Raw genomic sequence first — 13,775 nt, 5'->3', positions numbered from 1 at the left:
TTGATTGTCAGCTGGTTTACTCTCGGGAAACGGTTGCCATGGTGACTCAAAATGTAGCATCTGAGGATGTTGTTCCTGTGCTTTCAGCTGTATGCTCTCTTCGCTTGCGATGCTCTACCCACCGCTGCCAACACGACACAGTCACACAGTGTTTTAACCCAGATAGGGCATAAACATTTACTTTTGCATGTGCCACATTAGTTTCCATTGAGGACTTCAGATAATACACGGATCATTCACAAAAGTTTTGAAAAGTGCTGCATCTTGTCAAGTTGCTAATGTCACGTGTGTGTGTTGGTACCGACAACCTAACAGAGCGCATACGTTCAGCAGCATGTGCCCAATGGTGAGATCTTTGACACGTGGCCTTCACACTTCCTGACATCACTTATCTCTTCACCTTTTAAAGCCATGCTTTAATGCTGCACACCACTCCTTTTGTGCACAATGAAGATCCACAGTAATTACTGCAGATTCCTGAAAACCTCCCTTCTTACGGTTTGAAGGACCTAAAAATTATTTCCATTCTTCGCTTTTATTGCCTCACAACACTAACAGAAGAATATATTTACAACTGGATTCAAACCAAGCCATACCCAGCACAACATGTACTTCCACGCTCCAGCAATCTGATGGGGGCACAATTGAAGCATCTAATGAGAGATTGTATCTAAAGCTACAACTATTTTAAACTGTCCATGTCTGCGTCAGCCCCTGACTCAGAGGTTGGCACACGGAAAGCTGTGTCTTTGCCATGTTATCCAACTCATCATCATCTATAGACGGTTGACTATTTGTGGTAATGTTACCGTCAAAATACTGAGGAAAAATAACAAAGACTATGGAGAGTCAGCAGAAATGGCTCTGCTAAATATGCTAAAAATTCATACTGCCCTGTCTTTGTGTGGGCTGGACTCTTTGTATGTATATGTGTGTATGTACATGTGGGTGCTGCTATTTACTAACGTCCTGATTCGTATAATGATTCATGTACTCCACTTCGATGGTCAGAAAAAGCTGTAATTCAGAAGCAGGGTGTAAAAATAGAACAGCTTGTGTGTGTTTTACTGGTTGAACACAAACATGGGGGCTTGCGTGAGCATGCTGTTTGTGTGCGTGTGCATGTGCGCGTGAATGTATATTGGTGTGGGTGTATGTGCTTTGATGAGGCAGGGAGTGAATCTCATCATCCAAATGCCAGTCAGTGTGTCTAATGTGTGAGATTGTGCCCCTTCAGACCAATAAAACCTTGTTGCACTCGCCCCTGCACATCAGGAAGGGGAATTGTAAATCAGATCCTTGCATTCTTGTCTTCTCATCTCTGAGAAGCTCAATGGCCTTGTTTACAGTGAAGTCTGTGAAGTAGCATTCTGCTCATGGTTTCTTTGTGCCTTGCTAGCATATTACAATAACCTGAGTGGAAATGAAATGTTCTCTAATGGAACTGCTGACAAATACTGCAATTAGCCCAATCCAGAGGGAGCAGCGCCACTCAATGCATCCCCACTGAAAACCCAGGAGGAGACAGGAAATAGCCTCTAGTTCACTTAGCTTTGCATACAAGGCAGGCCGTTAATGCTTTCTACAACCTACTTCCTGTCCAAAACCACATTCTCATCATGCACAGGACTCATTAAAGGAGCGCACAGCCAGCCAGAGTTATATTCTGTCACAGAGAAATGCATTTGAGCGTCGCACCATCCCAGACGTCAACGTGGCCATCAAAGCCTCGGCTCTGTGTGTTGATAGTTACCGGGGCTGGAGGCTGTTTTCATATTCAGAGTCAGAGTCGATCAAAGGATCGGTAAATCAGTAATTATGAATGAGCATGGACACTTTCATGCCCAGTAGCAGGTAATAGCCGTCAGCGGGAAGTCTGTGTCTGCTACATTAATGGTAACTATTTGGCATTGCCATGCTGTGTCGGCCTTTGTCAGCCGGTGCCAGCTGCGGCTTTTTGCGAGTGATGGGGGAGAGAGGGAGGAGCGGGGAGGTGCACACGAGATGGAAGTGAGAAGGTGAAAAGAGATTACTTTTCTACTGAGGGGTAACACATTCAGGGCTAATCCTAAATGGACTCCTATTGAAATGCAGGATTATGTTTATATATGTTAGCGCATGCCAACCTTTCTACATCTTTTTTGCTTCCCTTTTCAGCTCCCTGGTTTACTGCTGAAATGAAGTGATGGCTCCGAATCGTAATTGATTCTTGCAGCTCCTGATACTTCACATTTCCTGAAACATATTAGTGACTACATGTACAAACTTTGGCAGGATATCAATCATTAGTACAAACACATCTAGATAATCAATACTTTATCCTAACTTGCTTTTAGCTTTACCTTTTGTTTTTTGCTCTCCAAGAGAAAACACCTTTACCAGCCTCAGTGCTGTATTTATTGGCCTCTCAGTCTGCCCATATTGTAGAGATGGCTTTGTCTTTTCTGATGCATTGACAAAAAATGACTTATTGGTTTATGTGTGAATCAACAGGAGGCACACGATGAAAGGCAGAAGACGGATATTGTGCTTTTCAGTGCTTAGAATTCATCAGCTGGCATATTATTGGGAGAAGGGTAGCCGGGACAAGGAAGGAAGCCTCCTGAGGGACACACTGAGATGCAGCAAATGGGCAACAATCCATCCTGATAAAGACAATGAGATTCATAGACATTCAACAGCACTGTTTTTAGAATAAGAAAGGTCACCGGAGAAGACGGGCAAGGGACTCATGTGTGACTCTAATAATCCCTACGTGGGTTTGAATACAGTATGGCAGAGCGCCAGATGCGACTTTAATGTCAGTGATGTCTTCTTTATGGTAACATACAGTCACTTTACCTTTCAAAGCATAAAGAATGTTATTTAAGGTCAATGTAGTGTATAAAATGGCTTTCTTGCAACAGTAGAGATGAAATATTTAGGTGCAACCCTTCTGCGCTGCGGTCCTCCTGTGGAGTGTTTATATATTCATTGGACTGTCTTGTGGGATATAACTTCTCAACCAAGGCACAAGCTGAGTAGTTATTGTCTCCCATTACTATATGATTGGTGCACAATGAAATAGTGCAATATATGTTTCCATTAATCTTTTTTTTATTATTATTATTATTATCCTATGGAGGAATGGAAAGTCAGCAGCTCCAACAATCAGCTTGTTTGGAATACTTTTTTGTAGCTGAGTTACAGCTGTGCGCATGTTTGTAGAGTGAATTAGTAATAATTTACTACTGCACATCACAAGTTATTCATATGTATTTGAATCCACCTCAACTCTTCCATGTCCTGAAGGGTGAATTTGGACTGACTTGAAATTATTGTTGACGTCTCCAAGCTATCGTTTGAGTTTATATTGCATGAAGTTATGGAGACAGTCTGCACTCTGGAGTAGCTTCCCATATGCAAGACAACGGATGTAACTGAATTCTACAGTTGTGGTCGAGAATCACACAGATAAATAAATATTGCTGCCCAGTGTATGATGTGTTTTTGCGAATTTGTGTTATATGCTTGTTAAAATTTAACAAGCTGTTCTTAAATAAACTAATAATAATAATAATAATAAATTAATGTAACCTCATTGACACCCTGAACACCCGCTCTTTCAGCTTCAAATCCTGAATTAAAAAGAAGTGGAGAAGTGTAGAAGTGTAAAAAGACCATTTTACCCCCTTATTTTGTTGCTTTCTCTCTTCTTCTCACCAGCACAGGTATTTTCCTGCATTAAGACATTATTGATTTCTTCTACTACATTTAATTTATAACGACCTCGGGGAAATGAAAGTTGCCTTTTCATAGTTTAAAATACGTTTTCCTTGAAAGTTAGTTTTTTCTTTTAGGTCTTACAAACATTTGGTTTTATTGCTGAGCCACCATTATTAATCTATGATTTTCTCTCCCAGTCTGTCCAATCATCTCCTGTTTTTGTTGCCCTAACATAAAAGCTAAATTGTGGCTATACCTAGCAGTGGTCCTGGCTGGTAGCATGGAATGAGTGAAAGATGTGAGAGAGAGTGAGCAAGAGAGAGACCTTCATATTATGGGCTACGCAATCTCCAGAGGAGCGTTTTTGTTTGTGTTGGTTTTGCATCCATGCAGTGCCATAGATCAAACAGACATACAGAGTTTAATTGGGTTCGGAAACGAAGATTGTGCGTCTGTGTGTCTCGGTGCGTTTCGACTCACACGACTTGTCCTCTCTCTCTCTCCATCTCACTCTCTCTGACTTTTCATACACCTCAATTGTTGCATAATTCATGCCTGTACTTTTCAGCGCACAACACAAGGGTTGATAGTCCATATGCATCTATTATAGCATTGATCTGGATAATAGAACAAGTCATAACAGCATCTAGAAAATCATCATTTCATTGTGCTGTTAAACATTCAGAGAATCCTATCACATTGTCGTCATTGTCTCAGATTGGTTAAATATTATTAACCTTAAGACACCAACACCTGCTTGCATATGAACGATGAAAAGCACCATTCGGTAATTACCGGGAACAAATCTCAACTTTTAAAAGACATTACTGATATTGGTCTTATGCTTCTCTATATTTTTTTTTTTTTTCCTGCCGATGGACAATTAATCACAATAACTTGCCGTTAAATAAATTTATCTTATCTATATTATATTATATTATATTAATCTAAGTGTCTGTGTGTTTTGAGGTTTTTTGAGTGAAATGAGGCCGAGAGGAGCGAAAATGCTCCTCTCAGCTTTAGTTATACTTTGTATGTTGTGTTAATTAGCTAGTTTAAGATTATGAACATTAGCATATTGGCATTGTCATTCTGAGCATGTTAGCAGGCTCTGTTAATGTATTGTAATGCATTTGGCTCAAAAACTCACTGTGCTCTAATGACTGTACAGCCCAATCGTGCCACCATCATGATTTCAAATAGGATGGGAAAACAATTATCCAACTGTATGTAATATTTGGAGAAACAGAATTTCTAATTTTTTATTTGGCTACATCAAACCTAAAAAAAAAAACAAAAAACAAAAATCACATTCTCCTTGAACATAGTTTCTTCCATCCATCAATGGGACATAGTTTCTTTTCTTTTTTTAAAATGGTTTTTCTACTACAAAACATTTTGCATTCATTCATCCGCTTGCTCTTGACATCCTTCACATGATTATAAAAAAAATAGATGTCCTTGGGGGGGAGCAACAGATTTGGACAGATTGTGATTTGACAACATATGCTAATCCCCTTAAGATAACATGTCAGTTTTTTCACACAGTACAAGTACAGTGCAGTGAGAGTATTCAATGCATACCTCCACATACCCATCACACGCACCAAGGTCAAACCACAGTGCTCTCCCCCATCGTGTTAGTGCAGTTTTAAGGTAGTGCAGAATAACACAATGAGAGAGAGAAGGACTGACAGTGACTCAAAGAAACACAGACAAAGAGAATTTGGTAGTAATGTGGGACACTGAGCAGAAAGAGTAGTGTGAGGCTGCGGGCTCTTGCCCCACACTGGGAAGGATGAGTGGAGGATAAAGGCCGGGTTGCAGGGATCTCGGGAGGAGGATGAATGCATTATTAAATAAAATTTTGACAGCAGAATTTGCTCAGATTTTAGAGCCTGTGATGAAGGAGCATAAAAAATAACTTGGCATTTCTCCAGTTCAACACTGTTTTAGCATACTAATACAATTTAGATTACAGTGTGCATTTAACTCCACAGCAACAGCTTGGAGAAGCTCCTTTCTGTTTCAACTTAATAATGGCCATTCCTCATACCTCAGTGCGCAAAGGGAACTAAGTCAAGATGGTTGAAGTTTGATATGGATGAATCAGAAGGTAGACCATAAACTAAGCATTAGTGCCCGGCATTTAAAGCAAAGACGAAAATAGTATTTCAGTTCCAGCTTTACAGATGTTTTTCTTTCTCTTGAATGGCACTGCACTGAACATTTTGGGGTTTGGGACCACAGGTTGGACAAAACTCACCAGTGGCCAGTGGTTGTGGTTCAATGTGAACAAATACCAGCAGCCATGTCAAATCTTTGGTAGCTTACTACTGTCCATGCACAGGCTTCGTTCTCAATGATAACATTAACATTGTATTGGTCATTAAGTAGTATAATACACATATTTTATCATGTCAGATTAAATTTATGAAATGAAATTGAGTGAGGATGATTTAATTAAATTACTTTTTCAAATTCATTGAATAAATAAATAAATTGATCTAAAATGTAAATTCAGTTCAGCATATCCATTTCTTTTCACTCACTCAATCATCTTCATCTGCTTTATCCATTTCTGGGTTGCGGGGCTGCTGGAGCCAATCCCAGCACACATTGGACGAGGGGCAGGGTACACCCTGGACAGGTCGCCAGTCCATCGCAGGGCCAACACACAAGGACAAACAGAGACAAACAACCACTCACACTCGCATTCACCCCTACGGCCAATTTAATGTTGCGAGTTAACCTAAACATCCACGTCTTTGGATGTTTTATTAATTTTACTTAAGTCAGATAAGAAAATGTATTCAATCTACAGCTTTTAATTGTTTCCATAGAATTTATCTAAAACTTTATCTACATTTATTAACTCATTTGACACATTATTTTAATTATTACTATTATTATTATTACATGTTTGAGTCTGCACAGACATGGATGCAACTTAAATGGAGGCATTCAACAGCTAAGCAGTCAATTATCAAAATTAATGTTAAAGCTACTACTACTAAGTCAGTTTTTATGCGCTGCACTTCTATTAATTGCATGTAAATATGTGTTTCAATTAATGTTTGTGTAGCCTGAGTGAATCCCACATTGAAAATAGTTTTGTGAGCTGTGAAGGCATTATGGGTTAACTGTCTGTGGACGGAGGCTAAAATTAGCTCAGAGCAGAGAGGTGTGACTCTACAGGCCTGGAAAGAGGTCAGTGTGTTTGCACCTTTCATGCTGTGAGTATCGTGTGTCAAAACTGTGCCCTGGCCTTAAATATGCACACGAACTGCCATGTTTCTGTGCTTTTCAAGTTTTTCTTCGTTCAGGAATTTGTAATCCAGACCTGACCTTCCTCTCACCTGAATCATCTGTGTCCCTCAGCCTCTCTAATGAGAGAGTTACTAGAAAAAGATGCAGAAAACAGACGCAGAAACAATCCGATTTCTTCAGCCCATGGCTGAGGGAAGACCAGGTGAAGAGCTATGATTAACTCCCTGTGCTTTCAAGTGGAACACAAGTTAAAAAGGAATAGGTGATTACAGGTGCTCTATTTGGGGAAAGAAAAAAGGAGTGAAGAAGAACGAAAGGAAGAGGAAGACAGAGGCGTCAGTGGTGAGAAGAGCTGGAATTCTCTTTGTTCCTACTTCAAAGGACACTCATTGGCTTCCACTTCCTTTCAGTCAGCGCTCATTTGAGATATCATGCAAAAATTTGTGTGTGACTTTGCTCTCTGAGCCTGAGGTCTTCTACAGAAGCTGAGCTATGGCAGGAGATTTGAAGGGAGTAACAGCCATTCAGGTGATAATGATTTATAAGGAAGTGACAACTGGAGTTGCAGATGACGCCAATGTGGCAGCAATGTTCCAGGCGTCTCATTTCTAAACTGTCCTGAGGAAACCAGATGCCAAGTGTCACCGAGTGTGTGTGTGTATGTGTGTGTGCGCAAAGGAAATGGCCACAGGTGGTAGTGAAACACAAAGTAGTTCCAAGCTGCAGACCTCCTGGAAACAGAGCTATCCCCAGAGGGGTTTAGCGCTGCCATTGCTCACACAAGAAAAGATCCCAGCAGGGAGAGTCCCTGAAGTTCACCTTTTATCTCATTCCCCGCAGGGCCATGGAGTTTTCCATTGACTTCTTAGGGGCACTGTGTCCATCGTGGTTTTCTCTCTTTGTGCTTCCTGACAGACGTGGAATCTGTAACAGAGCTGTGGCCATGTCTTGGATAAGCCATGGCCCTTTGGCTTTTGCACAGACACACACATACGTGCATGTCCTTGTTACTGATTGCTCAAAAATGGCTGGACTACTTCCACGTAGAGCTGCTTGCGTTGTATTGGGGATTTGGCAAAGAGTACTGGGCAAAACAGAAGGTCTATTTATGAGGCAGTCAATTGTTTAACGCAATCTGTTTTTGTTATCTTCTCACTAGCTGTAATGTTGAGCCATTTTAACTGAGGCTGCTTTCAGATATCTCTTTTCAAAGTCAAATCTGCTGATTCAAATTAAACTTTTATTGGGTTTTGGTGTTTTGTTGCATTTAATGTTATAATGTTGTAGAGCTGAGTTCCATAAAATGCAACCAGGTCTGGCAGAGTGCAAAGCAACATTCTCAGAAAGGTACCTCTGAATAATTTTACAGAGAGAACGCAAACAAGTACAACTAGTGTGAATATCCTAAATAGCTGTACTTGACTTGTGAATTGGGCAGACACGAGTAGTCAAATACAGCTGTCTGCCAAGCAGAGCAGAAACTTTCTTAGATTTCTTCCTATGTATAAGGACTAGAGAATAACAGTACTGCTACAATAAAGGGTATAGGTCCAAGTTAAAGTGGAGGCTACAGAGATGAGAGGCTTTGTGAGTTATAGCCTCCAGGAGCTTTGGGAATTCAGCACTAGATCTCTCCCCTTTGACTGTAAGCCAGAGTTCTGAGTCCTTTTTCTCCAAGGAATGAGATGGATCTTAGTCTCCGTTCCATTGCTGCCTTTTCAAAATGCAAATTATTACTTCTTCCATTTTTTCACTTGCTGCCTTCTTGATTTGTTCTCCTTTTCACTTCTATTTTTGCTCCGTTACTAAATCACATCTTGTGGACAAATCCAACCTCATTCTGCGTGCTTCATGTTCATTACTCCATAACAGCTTTGAGGCAACACACAAAACTTTAGCTATGACAATAGAGAGTTGAAGGCCTCAAGTTTAACCATTCTCTCACTGGAGGTGGAAGGAAAACTAGGATGAATTATTCGCTGCGTTTCATCTTTGCTATGACATTTCAGGTTCCAGGGATTGCGTTGTTAATGCTTAAGCCAGGGCAGGTTCATCATGTAAGACAGAGTATGATACAGAAGGAAATCCTGGACTATGAAAAAGGGTAATTGTTCTATTATCATTGGTGGCTGCACACATAAAGAGCCTTTTCACATGAGAAATAGTTGAAATATATAAATTTAGTTTTTAAATTATAGTTCAGGGCAAAGTCACTATGACCATACAACTGTATAAGTTAATTGTGTTTTATTGTGACTCACAATGGGTTTTTCAGTGCACTCAGAGAATGGAAAAGTATAGCGCTGTCCCAGGAATCTAAACCAAGAAATGATCATAAAGCTATTATTAATGTGTGTATTTGCTTGTGTGTTATGTGCGACTGTGTACCCATGTGGTTCTGTCGTCTAAATGTAGTACTCACAGGTGATGTCATCCTCATTAAGACGCATGCTCCTGCTCCCACACACACACACACACACACACACACACACATACACACACACACACGCACTCACCAGCATGTTCAAACAGAACAATGGAAGAATAAACTGAGTCTTATTTTTAGAGGCATTGCTCATCTCGGCATGATGGCATGCTTTATTCCTCACCTTCTATTCATATGCCCTAAAACCATAACTGTGCTGGCACCTACTGGTTATGAAGATGTCTCTGAAGCAATATTTTATCCAACCAAAAAAAAAAAAAAAGATATTGTGATAAAACTCTGAGTTCAGTGTTTTTTCTGTTTGCATTTTTCCACCTGCAGTTAAGACTCCTTTTGATGTTTTTGTGTTTTCTCCTCCTTGATTGCCTGCTTTGTCAGCTATGCTCGCTCTGCTGCAAGCCTACATACACCCTACCCACACCTCCCATCAGCTCCTTGATCTCCACATGAAACGCCACACTGTTGCTCTGCAGCCAGCCTGCGCCTGCTGCTCTGGAGTCTAAGCAGCAGGCTGACAGTCGGCAGAGCCTTACAAGGCTATTCTCAGCTGCCGCTGTTGTTACTGCTGATGACCCGCTAGACCTGTTCCACGTTATACTGATGTGGTTCGATATGCAGCGTGGGCCGTGTAGGAGTCACAACACTTTAAATATTCACTCTCTCTGGCTCTAGAGCTCACCCTACATGCTGAATTTAGCTCTCCAGCTCTGTCTTTTTACGCACTTCTTGCTGCGTTGCATTTTCAGTCTTGCTTATATGCAGTCTTGCTATGTCACTTAGCTTTATCCTCCTTCTTTAGCGAATGATATATTACTTTTAGCTCTGCACTGTCCTTTGTTCACTTCCCTCAGCACTTCCCCTTTTTGTCATGATTAGTATATAATCAAGACAAAAAGAGAACCGAGTGGGCAGTGCACAAGGATTCATTCCAATGTTCAGTTTAGGGCATAGCTATAGATTTCCGTCCCACTTCTATTTTTCTTCACAATTCATCTTCGTTTCCTTAATTTCTCCACAAAGAGATATAAAAAAATAGCTTTAAAAAAAAAAAAAAACCCTTTGGGAGTGTGAAACAATTCTGCGGTTAATGTGTCTCATTTTCTTGCAAAAGCCTTTGCCAGTGAGGGTATGGCCAACTGCATCCCTTAGCCAGTCTTTGCCTAAAGCCATGCTAGAGGGGGGTACACATTTTAGGCAGAACAGATTAAATGAGCCAGGAGTCATTGGAGCCTCAAGGGCACCACATTTTGCCCCAATTAATTGTGTTTGTCAGACCGTGAAAGTCCAATGTCCCTTCTCTGGCAGTAAGGAAAGAGGACAGAAAGGTCTAGTATGGCTCACTGGTGCCTTCCCATTCTAGACTCCTTCTCTCTTGTTTGCCTATCTGAGCTGTCTTAGCAGCTGGCCTGTGACTTCACAAGAGACTGACAAGTTTCAGCTAGTTTTAGTTTGAACCACTTGCTGATTTAGCAGTTAATTTAAAGCAAACTTTAATTGTCTTGCTAACTTGATTACATTTCAGCCAGTTACGGCTGTTTTGGAACAGAGCTTGAAATGTTTTGTCATGGAACATAGTATTTCGCTGCAATGGACCTGAGGGCCTCTGGGTTATTGTGAATGTAATTGTGTGCAACTAAATAATGGAGCATCATTCACACAGGCAGCATGTAGTTAGCCTAATGCAGCCCTCACTGGCGTGTTTGGGCATCTGTTTGTGTCCTTATGTTTAGTTGCCAGGTTTTGTTTATATGTGCATGGAGTTTGCATCTCAGAAAAAATTGACAGTTTACAAGCAGAAGGGGGAGAAGGCACAATTTTGTGCTCCTTTGCCTATTGGTTGTATGTTAGAAGAGATGGCTGCTTTGGTGCTAAGGTTAACATTTTGAATAGAATGAAGTGTAGCATCTAAAATCAGCTTTTGCAAAGGTCAGTGCATAGAACTTGACTCTGTAGCATAACATGCTTTTGACCAACTTGTTCTTTTCTGCAATGTTGCACAATATGAGTAAAAACCAATTTGATGTGTGGTACAATAACATGTCATTTTTAAAATGAGATGACAATGAAAGGTGGGATGTGAGAGAAAGCAAGCGTTCACCTTATTTTTTCTTCATGTAGGGATGCTTGGTGCAGATCAGTCCACAGTCATGTAGCAAAGAGGCTAATTTTTGCCAAAGGCTTCCTTCTTTGCTTGGGGTTAAAATAACATGTATTCATGTATATATTCCTCTGGTGTATACACACAAGCATATATAGGAAGAGGCAGGGAGCCTTCTACTTCATGCACATCAAATTACTACCACTATGGAAATGTAATAATAGACATACACAGTTACACTCACATGTTCAGATTGTGCTCTCACATGTTTGCAGCCTCTGAAATGGAAAAGATTTCAGCTCAGCTCCAAATGTTGTTTTGCTGGTGATCAAATTAATAGGTTGCACTGCACATCATTGCAAACACTGGGAGGACATTTTCTGTGTGGAGACAGTAACAGAAATATCATCTAAATCTAAATGTTAAGCATAAGAACGGAGTTTATGAGGTAGAAATAATAGTTGTTTCAAGGAAGCAGCTTCACCTTATGCTCTTTGAGTAAATCTATCCTCAACTATTCTGCTTGCTCAGGAGAGTGATCTAAGAACTGGGTTTTAAATGAATATTTTTCTGTCCAGTGACACCAATTAGTTCTCAGAACATTCACTAAGTGGAAAGTGGCAAATAATTTATTTGATCAGGTTCCCCTTAGGTTAGCTGAAAATCTCCTCAGAGCGTCTCTCTTAAGGTTCACAAGGATGGCTCTTAGCAAGAGCTGCCAGGAAATATACTAACAGTGAACAGAGTGGGGCGCACAGCAGTGCAGTAGAGTTTAGGTAAGGCACCTTCTCGGTTCCATGCTGCTCTCTGTTCTTTCAGCGTAGACAGTCAAACGTAAAGCGGCAGCTGATTCAGAACGTTTTTCACTCTCTCACAGTTTTTTTTGTGCTCAAGCAGGCACATATTCAGAGGCAGACAGCAGTAATGTGTATCTTGAATTTTTGTATGTAGCTGGCTGTGTGTATTCATGTGTGAGTCTGTGTGTGTGTGTGTGTGTCTGTATCTGTGTGCAGTCAGGCCTTGGTGTTGTATATTCCTTCCTGGTAAAGTTGAAATGTTTTGACAGAGCGAATGGCCTCAACATACTCAGCTCAGCGGAAGGAATGTCAAACTGTGAAAGTCTAACTCTACTGTACTCTGTGGGTTTTTGTGTGTGTGTGTGTATGCGCACGCGCGTGCAAGCCTTTTTGAATGTGTGAATACATATGTATTTTACCTCTCTTTTAACTCTCTCTTTAACAGTACTGCTTATAACTTTCTTTGCTATCTATCTATCTATCTATGTTGATGGGGGTTTTGTTTGTGTGTCGGCTGACCCTCTGCTGGGTTGAGGGGGGTAGTCAATGCCTGTATGGCAGGTTGGGGACATAACCATTTTTGCTATTTTGAAAGTTGTTGTCTTTGCTGCCTAGGCTTGCTTACATTTGCATATACAGGCCAAGAATCTTCTCCAGCTGCTTTTGCTAAAGTTAAGAAACTTATTCCTCTGAATGGAGATGAAAAAAAGTCCAAAGGAAAATATGAAGAGCACCATATTTAACGGGAAAGAGGTGCGTTCATTCCAAGATGGCCAAGGGGAGAACGGGCTGGGGAGAGGGCAGAGATTGGCTGGCACACCAGCTGCTTTGGTGCAGAGACAGCAACGGGAGGAGCAGAAGGCGACAACAGCCAGCTGGAGGGGGCAGGGAGGAGGGCAGAGCGAGTGGTAGAGAGGACCAGGCAGACCGGCTGTCAGACAATCTGCACTCGCTTCAGATGCAGGTGGGCCAAAAGATGTAAACTCTTCAGGGATAACTTGAGCGAGTGTGAGAGGTTAAAAGAGAGCCATGAATGAAGAAGCAAACACGTGTCTCTGTTAGCGTCTGTTACGTCTGCAGAAATATCGCAGGTGTAAGAGCATATGGGCAAATATGTTTAGGTCTGACCTCGGCCATTTTTTTTTTTAAAGTGAAGCAGAGCAAGACATGAGCTGTAGCTCCACAGCATGTACAAAGAAATGGCACTTTTACAATTGTCTCAATAATAAAGCAGACACTGTACGTGACACAACTGTGTGCATTCTCATGGGTTTCCTTTCTCCCCTTTGCTCTATGCCCTCAAGCCAAACACCTATCTTTAATCAAGCCATAGAAAAAAGGGTTATCTGTCAAAGGCCTTTCAAAAAAGAAAAAGATCACCTGTCCCAAGAGATGTCCGATTCTGTACCATGATATACTTTATAAGGAGAGAATGGACATAAATCTGGCCTCATATACG

General features: G+C 41.0%; 1 protein-coding gene across 2 annotated transcripts in view; it reads left to right on the top strand.

Moving 5' to 3' along the window:
* The window catches only part of kcnd3 (potassium voltage-gated channel, Shal-related subfamily, member 3), an 83,302-nt gene that overhangs the window by 36,726 nt on the left and 32,801 nt on the right, over positions 1-13,775 (top strand). The gene's annotated exons all lie outside the window — the stretch shown is intronic.

The sequence above is a fragment of the Echeneis naucrates genome, chromosome 7 (genome assembly GCF_900963305.1).
Source record: "Echeneis naucrates chromosome 7, fEcheNa1.1, whole genome shotgun sequence".
In the NCBI taxonomy this organism is placed as follows: domain Eukaryota; kingdom Metazoa; phylum Chordata; class Actinopteri; order Carangiformes; family Echeneidae; genus Echeneis; species Echeneis naucrates.
Note: the sequence above shows the minus strand (reverse complement) of the source record. Positions and strands in the feature narration are given on the sequence as shown.